Source organism: Globicephala melas, chromosome 13, assembly GCF_963455315.2.
Source record: "Globicephala melas chromosome 13, mGloMel1.2, whole genome shotgun sequence".
Classification (NCBI taxonomy): domain Eukaryota; kingdom Metazoa; phylum Chordata; class Mammalia; order Artiodactyla; family Delphinidae; genus Globicephala; species Globicephala melas.
In genome coordinates this window covers 41,772,503-41,785,362 of record NC_083326.1, presented here as the reverse complement: position 1 = coordinate 41,785,362, position 12,860 = coordinate 41,772,503, and the positions used below count along the sequence as shown (strand labels likewise).

At 34.6% G+C, this 12,860-nt stretch overlaps 1 protein-coding gene across 1 annotated transcript in view; it reads right to left on the bottom strand.

Moving 5' to 3' along the window:
• The window catches only part of CCDC178 (coiled-coil domain containing 178), a 367,438-nt gene that overhangs the window by 1,014 nt on the left and 353,564 nt on the right, over nt 1-12,860 (bottom strand). The gene's annotated exons all lie outside the window — the stretch shown is intronic.

Below are 12,860 nucleotides of genomic sequence, written 5' to 3'. Positions count from 1 at the left end.
TTCATAGCCTCTACACCAAAGGCTAAATTGCTTTAATTACCCAAGAAGTGAAATAATCCCTTAAAAGGTCTGGCTCTGGATGTCTCAATGCCATGATGAACACATTTTCTAAATAGAGACACGAAGGCTATACTTTAGCAGGTATAAAACATTCTTACGGAAACTAAGTGAATTTTAAAGATAATTCCAACTTAAGTAAATGGTAAGGTACAGCCTGATATTTATTTCTTGGTGATATAAATACTTCTACACTTATTTATAAAAAAGACATTTATAAAACTTTTTCCTCTAGGAATAGAAACATAGCACTGAGAAAAGAAAGGAGATTTTAATTAAGAGGAGAATGAAACAATAAAAATCCACCTGAATAAAGCCTAAAAGATATCATCCTACTCTTAAAGGATCTCATAACTGGATGAGTCAAGTTATATGAGAAAAAATGTCCCATGAGAATAGTCAAAGATAATTGAAACACTTGTCAGAAATGAGAATATCATAGATATACAGAATATTGAGCTAACAAATAGGCTAGGAATATATTTGTTTTTTATTGTGAAAGATAACCATCTTTTTTAGTCTTGGCAAGGACCTGGGTCTTGATCATGAAGACAGCACATGAGAGTTATGATGGTGGCTGAACCTTGATCCCTGAGGGTTAAGGGAAGGAAAATTCACAGATAATTTCATTTTGTGACCAGCACTAGTAACTTGCATGGGCCGATGTGCAAAAAGGAGCAAGGTTGATGGATTTACTATGCATGTTTCCTACTTCAGACATCTGTCAGTAATCAAACTTTAGCTCTTGTATATCTGAGATGTGTGAGTCTACATATAGAAATAAATACTATGTTGTAATTCAATAGACAGGAAAATGGAAAAACAATGAATCTAAATCTTAATTTTGTATGATAAATCTAACTAGGCTAAGTCTTCCTTTAATAAATAGCTAATTACAATTGTGATTTGCATAATAAAATGCCAGTTTGCTTTCTGTTAATTTTCAACTAACATTATGATTACATTCCTGATATGTAGGAGTGCTTCTAAGGTGCTCAAAGAGTCCATTTGCTTAAGTTCGTAAACATTTCTTTCATATTGTGCTTTCATATTGATTAGGGAAGTAAAATCTTTTCCATGGTGAAGATCAAATCCACTGTCAACCCAAGCCCTGTATGAATTATGAAGAAAAAGAAGAACACACTTCTGAATGAATGAAATTTGAAATAATAAGATTTATATTTCTGTGAACGTTTGCATAAGGTTTGTACTTGGTCACACTTTCAAAGCTACCTTTCATGAATTTTTATCTACTTTTCTTCTTTTGCACCTTGCAAACTTCATAATGCAGATATTGTATCTACTAATATTATTTGCTGATTGATACAAGAGAGAAAGGTATTTTATATTTTGTCCCTAAATTAGGATCCTATTCCTATACTAGTAATAGTCCCTACTGTAAGCTATTTTAAAAAATCCACTAAAATGTATATAGGACTGTAAAAAAAAAAGTCCAGGTTGTCCCCATGCAAACATCGATCAGAGAAAGTGAAATCAGAATCAACTTTCCATTCTAAACCTTCTGGATTCACTTTATGTAGGAAATGGTCTTCCGGAGTGTTCTTAGTAAGATAGTTGGGTGCTATGGGTAGAAGCAGAAGGAGGTGGGGCTTCTCAAGTGGTAGATACTCAAGCATATGGGCTTGAGAGGCAGGGAATGAGATTTGAAAGGATAGCAAGGCACATACTTTCCAGACCTAGAACTTCTGCAGTTTAATGATTTTTTTTTCTACCTTGAAAGACACTTACAAGTTGCTTCAGACCTCACAGTCCCAAGGGCAAGACAGAACTTAACTCTGCAGGTCTGTAATGTGACGTGCAATTAATGCTCTATGAGCCGTTTGCCAGAAAAGAGTTCAATGGTCATCAGTTAAAACACTGTGATGATAATTTCAATTACTCGCTAATTTCTAGATTTGAGGATCTACTTTATTTTTTAAGTATGATTACATTCCTTTCTGAAGCCTCGTATGAGCTGAGAGTGAAAATCTTTGGCACTTGACTATTCAACAGGATCATTCTGCTATAGGAAAACAATAAAAGTAAGGAACAATTGAACAGAAAAATATGATTTTTCAGGAGTGTTGTTTGGCAAGAGGAGCCCATTTTTAAAAGGAATGTACTGGCAAATTAGCCAATAGTGGTCCAAATAATTTATTAGAGACTTTATTACGTTTCATCAAGAAGGAATCACCGATGTCATCTTTTAACTGAAGCAGTCAAGTTAAAAAAAAGATCCTTTCAAAGAAACCCAACACGAAGAACTCTAAAAGGCATGCTATTCCATCTCTTTGATTCTTTAGATCAGAATGGCGCCAGCCTGCTTGAACAGCAGTAGGGTGGGTGGGACAGATGTCTCCAGAGGTCTGGAAAGTTAGGTCACGCTATGAACTTAAACCAAAATTCAGCACATTCCAAAACTTTTGAGGAGGGAGAAATATGAAAGTCAAGTTATACTGTGTCCACTTTGCTTCTTAACTCTGTGTTTGCTTTGGTATAATCACATTGATGAGTGACCTTGCCGTAGAAAAAAGACAAACTTCCTAAAGGTAAGGATTGATTAACCTCTCTCTGAGAAACTAGCACAGTGATCTGAATATAGTAAGTCCTTAATAAATTCTTATAGGTGGTGATAAGAATTAATCCACTCAAAACAATAAGATTTCTGTTCCAATTACCATCCCATCTAGTTGACCACATGGAGAGAAAATGGGGGCTGTGGAGGGATCAGTTCAGTAGCTATGGGGATCTTTTCTCTTAACTTAATAAACGGTTTGAGATTCACAATTGTTTGAAAAAGTCTTTCGCCCTGGAGTTTTCCAATAGTAAGTAGTTATGCATATCTATGAGAACACAAAGGGCAGAGTGATCCACCAGAGCTTTTCCTCCTACATTGACTTCTTTTGGAATACTACCATATGTGTCCTGGATTTCACTTTAGAACCAGCTAAGATGAGAAGCAGACACAGAGCTTGACAAACATACCACTTCCAGATCAATCTCCACAGCTCTCTAAGTGAGGTGTAATCACTGTAAATCTTTTTTGCAGCTGATTTATATTGTAATTAAGGCAGAGAAGAAGCACATACAAGGCCAAAAGTGGAAAAGTAGTACCCATTTTTTATGGAAAGTTTTTCCCTTATAAGTCAGAGCACAGGAGAGTATTAGAAAAATAAATTACAAGGAACTAGTCACGTTCACTAACATGATATGGGAGAAAGCTAAGTCATCTGTGTTTTAGGTTTAAATGTATATATTTCAAGTGATTAAAAAAGCACATGGTGAATTATCTCGCAGCTTATAAAAGCAATATTTCAGCTTCGGTGTTTTTTATTCTTTTTTTTCAATCAAATTATCTCCCAAAGCATTTTGACTGAAGTTTATTAACAAGGCAATGCAGCTATTAGTGTTTTGCGGTGCACTCTTGCAAAGTGAAGTAAGAGACATGACTTTTCCTATGCATACCGATCATACCTTTTGAAGGCCTAAAAGAACTAAATATTGCATAGCTGAGTGGTTTTGAAGAAAGAATATTGTTACTTTGTCTTTTTTTATGCAATGTTATTAGATTTTTGGCGGGGGAGCATTCATAAGAAACATTATATTGCTAGATTTTAACTGGTATTTCAGATACTAGCAAATTTCCAAAAAAGTAAGTTAGAAAATTCAGAGAGACCAAAGCAGCTACAGGCCTTTGTGCTGGGATGGAGGAGATTGGGAGGAGAATCATGAACCTTTGGTGGATAACCAGGATGCCTCCTAGAAAATGTAGTGTGATATTGTTTATATTAACCAGAAAAATAATCATACCTTTGACAGCATATCAAGTGATGAAGAGGAAGTGATGCTTTAATTTTGCATTTAACTTATTAACAGTTTAAAAAGAGGACTTAATCCTAAACCAATATATTCTAAGGGAGGAAAGTTTTCAAGAGAGTCCTCTTCTAGCCAGGTAGGAAAAAAATTCCATGTGAAACCCCACAGAATGAATGATCAAGCTTTGTGATCTTGCTAGATTCATGGAAAACAAAATCTTTGCGTAAATATGGGCTCTAAGGCTTTTTAACCTACAATTACACATGAGAAGTAAGCTTTCCTCAAATTATTCCTGTAAATAAAATTGAATACTACTTCTTTTTCACAAAGAATTCTTCAAAATGAATTCTTCAATTCAATTCTTCACAAAGAATTTTGTGAAGTAGGAATACTGAAAAGAAACCAAGATGATGCACTGTTGGTGGGAATGTAAATTGATACAGCCACTATGGAGAACAGTATGGAGGTTCCTTAAAAAACTAAAAATAGAATTACCATATGACCCAGCAATCCCACTACTGGGCACATACACAGAGAAAACCATAATTCAAGACACATGCACCCCAATGTTCATTGCAGCACTATTTACAACAGTCAGGTCATGGAAGCAACCTAAATGCCCATCAACAGACGAATGGATAAAGATGTGGCACATATATACAATGGAGTATTACTCAGCCATTAAAAGGAACAAAGTTGGGTCATTTGTAGAGACGTGGATGGACCTAGAGATGGTCATACAGAGTGAAGTGAGTCAGAAAGAGAAAAATAAATATCGTATATTAACACATATATGTGGAATCTAGAAAAATGGTACATATGAACCGGTTTGCAAGGCAGAAATAGAAACACAGATGTAGAGAACAAATGTATGGACACCAAAGGGGGAATGTTTAGGGGTGGTGGTGGTGGTGGGATGAATTGGGAGAATGGGGTTGACATATATGTATAAAATAGATAACTAATAAGAACCTGCTGTATAAAAAATAAATAAAATTTAAAAAATATGGGGGCATTAAAGTGCAAGTCTCTTTCATTTGAGAACCTAAAAAAATCAAATTGGCTTGATGAGGGCTTTCACTGGGCTCCTCTGAGCACTAGGTTCTGTGGGACTGAGGATGGCACTCTCAGGTTGGTCACCAGGGGCCTTCAAAATAAATAAAAAAGTAAATAAATAAATAAATAAAATTGAATACTACCTCTTTTTTTCTATTCCCATGTTTACTGGTAATTTAATTAGCATTAATTTAATCCTACCTGTGCTTTTCTTCTCAGAGTACAATGTTTTTTTAACTGAGAAAACCCAAAATATTTTGTGGTCAAAAATTTGGTAAACATTAAATATTCTATCCCACTTTTTCAAGAGTTATAAAGCACAAGAGCATATTAGATGATCTCAGATATTCTGAAGTTTTAAAAAAGTGCTTAATGTTTTAATATCCAGCATTTCAGAGATTTATTGTCCACTTGATCTTTTATCTGGTACCATCTACTATGATTCCAAAGGATATATTCTGGAAAAACTAATGGTTGGAAGAAAATAATTAAGTTAAAATGCGACCTTGTGCTTAGATTTGTAAGGACAGTGTATATTGCCTTTCCCTTTCTTTATTCACTCAACACTTACTTGCATTTGTTATACCTAAGGCATCCCCCTCTGATACAAAGGCAGATATTGTGGTCAGAAATGGAAAAGTAGCACACATTTTTTCAGGAAAGGTTCTTGCCACTACCACTCCCCACCCCCAGCTCTTAAGTCAGAGTACAGAATACAGTTTGGCCTCAAGGAATAATGGAAATAACAGTTTACCGCAATATAGAATGTGATATGGCCACAGGTAAGTGGTAGTTTTCAGGAGGGAAATGACACACTTCTAGCTGTGAAATCTCATGAAAGAGATGCCCTGTAAACTAGACCTTGAAAGATGAGGCAGGAGACAGAAAAGCATGGGATCTACTTAAGGACCAACTGAGGGGAGTTCAGTTTGGAGCTGTATTATTGAGGATCTTGAATGGTACACTGAAGGGTTTATTCAAGGGGAAATGGGGGAACTCCCGATATTCATGAACAATGAAATGACAACATCAAGGCTAAATTAGTGAAGGACTATAAGTTCCATATGGGTCAGACATGTGCTTTATCTTGGGTATCACGTGACCTGACATCCATTCATCCATCAATGGACACTTAGGTTGTTTCAATTCTTTGGCTATTTTGAACAACGCTGCAATGAACAGGAGAGTACAGATATTTCCTCAAGATAATGGTTTCATTTCCTTTGGATATGTACTCAGAAATGGGATTGTTGGATCATATGGTAGTTCTATTTTTAATTTCTTAGGAATCTCCATACTGTTTCCATAGTGGCTATACCATTTTACATTTCCACAGTGTACAAGGGTTCCCTTTTCTCTACACTCTCTACAGAATTTGTTATCTGCCTTTTTGGTAATGGATATGCTAACAGGTGTGAGGTGATATCTCATTCTGGTTTTGAATTGCAATTCCCTGATGATTAGTGGTGTTAAACATATTTTGATGTACCTGTAGACCATTTGTATGTCTTCTCTGGAAAAAATGTCTATTCAGTTCTTTTTCTTATTTTAAACTGGCTTTTTTTCTTCTTCTTTTTTTTTTTTGTTATTGAGTTGTATGTGTTCCTAGTATATTTTGGATATTAACCCATTATTGGACATGTGGTTTGCAAATGTTTTCTCCTATCCCATAGGTTGCCTTTTCATTTTGTTGATGGTTTCCTTTGCTGTGCAGAAGGCTTTTAGTTTGATGTAGTCCCACTTGTTTAGTTTTTGCTTGTATTGCCTTTGCCTTTGATGTCAAACCCCAAAAAATCATTGCCAAGACCAACATCAAGAAGCTTATCCCCTGTGTTTTCTTCTAGGAGTTTCATGGTTTTAAGTCTTGCATTCAATTCTTCAATCCATTTTCAGTTGATTTTTATGCATGGTATAAGATAGGGGTCCAGTTATATTCTTTTGAATGTGGCTGTCCAGTTTTCCCAGAACTACTGAAGAGACTATCCTTTCCCCATTGTATATTCTTGGCTCCAAAAATTAATTGACTATATATGCATGGGTCTTTGCTCCTCTCTAAATTCTGTTCCATTTATCTATGTGTCTGTTTTTATGCCAGTACTATACTGTTTTGATTATAGTAATATTTTTATACCTTTGCAATGTAGTTTGAAATCAGGAAGTGTGATCCTTCCATCTTGTTCTTCTTCCCCAAGATTGCTTTAGCTATTCAGGGTCTTCTGTGGTTCCTTACAGATTTTAGAATTGTTTTTTTTATTTCCATGAAAAATGCAGTTGGAATTTTGATAGGGATTGCATTGAATCTGTACATCATTTTGGGCAGTATGGATATTTTATTTTATTTTTTAAAGAATTTTTGATGTGGACCATTTTTAAAGTCTTTATTGAATTTGTTACAATATTGCTTCTGTTTTATGTTTTGGTTTTTTGGTCCCAAGGCATTTGGGATCTTAGCTCCCTGACCAGGGATCGAACCTGCACCCCCTGCTTTGGAAGGCGAAGTCTTAACCATTGGACCGCCAGGGAAGTCCCTGGATATTTTAATAATAATTCTTTCAATCCATGAACATGGAATCTCTTTTCATTTATGTCTTCTTCAACTTCTTTAATCAATGTCTTATAGTTTTCAGTATATGGTCACCCCCTTGGTTAAATTTATTCCTAAGTAATTTATTCTTTTTGATGCTAATGGGATTTTGTTAATGGGATTATTTTCTTAATTTCTGTTTCTGAAAGTTCATAGTTAGTATATAGGAAACAGCTGATATTTGTATATTGATTTTGTATCCTGAAGCTTGACCAAATTTCTTTATAAACTTTAACAGTTTTCTTTTTTTTTTTTTTGGTGGAGTCATTAAGGTTTTTTATATATAGGATCATGTCATCTGCAGAGACAATTTCACTTCTTCATTTCCAATTTGAATGCCTTCTATTTCTTTTTCTTGCTTAATTGCTTTGGCTAGGGCTTTTAGTACTATGTTGAATAAAAGTGGTGACAGTGAGCATCCTTGTCTTCTTCCTGATCTTAGAGGAAAAGCTTTCAGTTCTTCACTGTTGAGTATGATGTTAGCTGTGGGCTTATCATATATGAACTTTATTGTGTTGAGGTACATTCAATCTATACCTAATTTTTTGTTGAGAGTTTTTTTTTTTTTTTTTTTGCGATACGCGGGCCTCTCACTGTTGTGGCTTCTTCCGTTGCGGAGCACAGGCTCTGTATGTGCAGGCTCAGCGACCATGGCTCATGGGCCCAGCCACTCTGTGGCATGTGGGATCTTCCTGGGCCTGGGCACGAATGCGCGTCCTCTGCATTGGCAGGCAGACTCCCAACAACTGTGCCACCAGGGAAGCCTGAGAGTTTTTTTTACCATACATAGATGTTGAAAATTTCAAATGCTTCTTCTGCATCTATTGAGATGATCATATGATTTTTACCCTTTATTTTGTTAATGTAGTGTACCACATGTATTGATTTGTATATGTTGAACCATCTTTGCATCCCAGGGATAAATGCCACTTGATCATGGTATATAATACTTATAATGAGTTCTTGATTTGGGTTTGCTAATGTTTTGTTGAGAATTTTTGCATCTATGTAATCAAGAATATTGGACTGTAGTTTTCTTTCATTGCAGTGTCCTTATCTGGTTTTGGTATTTGAGTAATGCTGGTCTCCTAAAATGAATTTGGAAGTATTTCCTCCTCCTCTTTTCTAGAACAGATTGAGAAGGATTGGTATTAATTCTTCTTTAAATGTTTGGTAGAATTCACCAGTGAAGCCATCTGGTCCTGGACTTTCCTTTGTTGAGAGGTTTTAATTACCGATTCAATTTCCTTACTAGTAATGAAACTATTCAGATTTTCTATTTCTTCATGGTTTTGTTTTTGTAGATTGTATGTTTCTAGGAATTTATCCATTTCTTCTAGGCTGTCCAATCGTATTGGCATGTAATTTTTCTTAATAGTCTCTTATTAGTATTCTTTGTATTTCTGTGGTATCAGTTGTAATATCTCCTCTTTCATTTCCTATTTTACTTATTTGAGTCTTTTTTTTTTGTGAGTGTAGCTAAAGGTCTGTCTAATTTGTTTATCTTTTCAAAAAACCAGCTCTTAGTTTCATTGGTCTTTCCTATTGTCTTTTTGGTCTCTATTTCATTTATTTCTGCTTTGATATTTGTTATTTCTTTCCATCTACTATCTTTAGACTTACTTTCCTCATTTTCTAGCTCCTAGAGGTGTAATGTTAGATTGTTTGTGATTAGTTTTTCTTAATGTAGGCATTTATTAATACAAATTTCTCTCTTTGAACTGTTTTTGTTTCATCGCATAAATGTTGGTTTGTGTATTTCCACTTTCATTTGTCTCAAGATATTTTTTGACTTCCTTTTTGATTTCTTCTTTGACCCACCAGTTGTTCAGGAGTATGTTGTTTAACCCACACATATTTGTGAATTTTCCAGTTTTCTTCTTTAATTCTAGTTTCATACCATTGTGGTGGGAAATGATGCTTGATATGATTTCAGTCTTCTTAAATTTGTTAAGACTTGTTTTGTGGCCCAAAATATGACCTATTCTGGAGAATGTTCCTTGTGCACTTGAGAGGAATGTGTATTTTTGCTGCTGTTGGATAGAATGTATATATCTATCAGGTCCATCTGGTATAACATGTATTTGAGTCCAATGTTTCCTTACCTATTTTCTCTGGTTAATCTACCTATTTGCTTTTTTTCCAGAAAAGTTTCTGTATACTGATCCTCAAATTACTCATGCCTTATATGCTCCTTGTGGGCAAAAATTGCATTTGTTCAACTTAACATCTTAGAACCTGGTCCACTGGTTGGTTTATAGGCACTCAATACAGATTTTCTGAATTGAGTTATCATTATTATTATCAAATATAAGTGGGGTAGTATTTTTGTATCTTGGTGTTTTGACTGTTAGTCTTTCTTACAACTGTCTAGTATATTGCTTGCAGGGAAGAAGGCATGACCAATGGCACCTGGAGATGGAAGAGTAGATTGTTTAGAGGAAATCCTTCTTAGAGATGAAGAGTACATGGAAAGCCTGAGCTCTGGGCCATGGAAGAAAGAGACAAGAAGGTCAGAAATCTGATGCCCTCTAGGTTGACATCCTTCCAACCATTTAGGGAGTAAATGATTGAAACATCCAGATAGAGGTAGTAAGAAAAACACTATTCTTCCTTGGGTGTAGCCTAGGGGAGACATAAAGAAGAAGGGTCTTACAGAGCTTATTTGTCATTTGTATACTTTTGTGTGTGTGAATTGTCCATTCAAATATTTTGTCCATTTATTGTTGGGGCATTTATTTACCTAACATTGAATTTGGAGAGTTTATTTTTTTAATGTATATGCTGGTTACAAGTCCTTATTCAGACCCATCCTTTACAAATATTTTCTCTTTTTATGTGGCTTGTCGTTTGATTTTTTTTAAATAAAATTTATTTATTTATTTATGGCTGCGTTGGGTCTTCATTGCTGCACGAGCGGGCTTTCTCTAGTTGCGACAAGCAGGGGCTACTCTTCGTTGTGATGCACGTGCTTCTTGTTGTGGTGGCTTCTCTTGTTGCACAGCATGGGCTCTAGGTGTGCGGGCTTCAGTAGTTGTGGCATGCAGGCTCTGTAGTTGTGGCTCGCAGGCTCTAGAGCACAGGCTCAGTAGTTGTGGTGCATAGGCTTAGTTGCTCTGTGGCATGTGGGATCTTCCTGAACCAGGGCTCTAACCCATGTCCCCTGCATGGTAGGTGGATTCTTAACCACTGTGCCACCAGGGAATTCCTTGTCATTTGATTTTAACAGTGTCTTTAGAAGAGCATACGTTTTGCATTTTGATGAAATTCAATTTATTATTTTTTTCTTGTCATTTTAGTGTTGTACCTAAGAAATGTTTGCTTATTCCAAGTACACAAAGATATTTTTCTGATGCTTTCTTCTAGAATATTTGTAATTTTAGGTTCTATACTTATGTTTATGATTCATGTTGTTTATTTTTGTATATGGTCCAAGGCAAGCATCACATTTCATTTATTTGTAAATAGATATGCAATTTTAACAGCACCACTTTTTGAAAAGACTCTTCTTTATTCACTGAATTGTCTTTGCAGCTTTGTAAAAAATCAGTTGTCATTAAATGTGGGTCTATTTTTGTACTTCCTATTTGATTCCATTGATTTATTGGTAAATCTTGATCCAATGCCATGTTGATTTTGATTACTACAGCTTTATAATGAATGTTGAAATCAGGTGCTATAAGTCCTTCAATTGTATTCTTCCTTTACAAAGTTGTTCTATGTCTGCAGAATTTGGATTTAGTGAACCTAAGGTTTTGCATACATAAAAAAACTTGAAAAAACACTCTACACTATCAAATTTTTGAATAAAATTTCAAAATTGCATGGAGTATCTTGCAAATTGAAAATAGATATGAGGTTCCATGATTAGAGTTCTTACAAATAATTGATTTATATGTATTACAACTATCAATAACTACATTTCTTGGTTTAAACTTACATTCCTCAGAGATTATTTACAAATATAATAAAACTCATTTTTGAAATATTATTTGAAAGAATTTAAATTTTAAAGGAAGCTTGCATAGTTTCATTGGGACAAATTTTAGCTAAACATATTAGCATTATCTATTACAGGAATAAAAATGTTTTGCTGTATTGCAAGGGTCTAAAAGTATCATTTTCAGAATTATTTCCAGAATATAATGGTTCCTCAGTTCTGAAAGATGTCCATCTAATGTACCTAAAAGCAGCTCTTAATAAAATGATTTACTGTACTTTGTTGTTTTCAGTGCTTATTTTTGCTTTAGCACCCTTGTAAAACAAGGTCATTTTTTTCCTCTTATAGATTTTTGTTGCTTCTAATGTGGGACAGTTGTGTGTCTAAGTACTACAGCTTTATTTGTTTCATCAAAAGAAAAAAAATTGTCTGTGAAACTAGATTTACTAATATTGCCAATAGTGATTGTTCTACAATTCAGTCATAGACTTATTCTTTTTTTTTTTTGGTTAATATCTATGTCAACCTATGCTTGAAAGCACTTTGCTGGTATATAATCTTATTGAAATTATTCTGCCTTGTGGGATAATCTGGGGGTATCATGAGATAATATCCTAACAGTTTAACTGATCACATTAAATATTTTCTGCATCTATCAATTGGCTTACCTGGTAAAGTCACAGTGGTAATGGGCTTTAGTCCAAAACTACAGGCTTGATCTATTTAAGCAGTCATAGTTCTTATAGAAAAAAACCATCTCACATCTACAAACTTCATCAATATCTTGGGCCATTTGTCTTGCAAACACAGTCTCTGAGAGCCTTGCCATTGGGCAAACTGTAGCTTATTTTATTTAATAATAATATAGGACAGATATTTATGCCATTCCTGAACTTATCTTTGTTACTCAAAATGATAGTCACCTGGCTCAATAAAAATGATGAAGAGAATGCACTTTTAGAAATATTACATTTAATAACAAAAGTTAGAAACCGTTTATAGCTCATACAGATCTAGAAACTTTTCTTCTCTTGTAAAACAATGTGGTAACATAATGCGTCACTGTTAATTTCTGCAGTCTTGAAATTCTTTCTTCATTGGACTTCCTTATTTTCACTCTCTGAAGTTTTTGCTATTGTACGTTTACTGTAAATAATGAGCTCATGAATAAATGCAAAAAAAAAGTTTTCTTTACATTTATATTTCTAAAAATGTTAATTCATAAGCTTCCTTTTATGTATTATCTCATGACTTTTTGATTTAACACAATTTCTTGATTCTTTTTCTAGCCTTAAGGGCATACTGGAACCAGGAAAGTTAATAAACAAGAGATTTCCCAAACATTATTTTAAAAAATAAATTGTCCTGTACCTGCCTTAGAAAGTCCACTGCCTCCGGGGCATATCT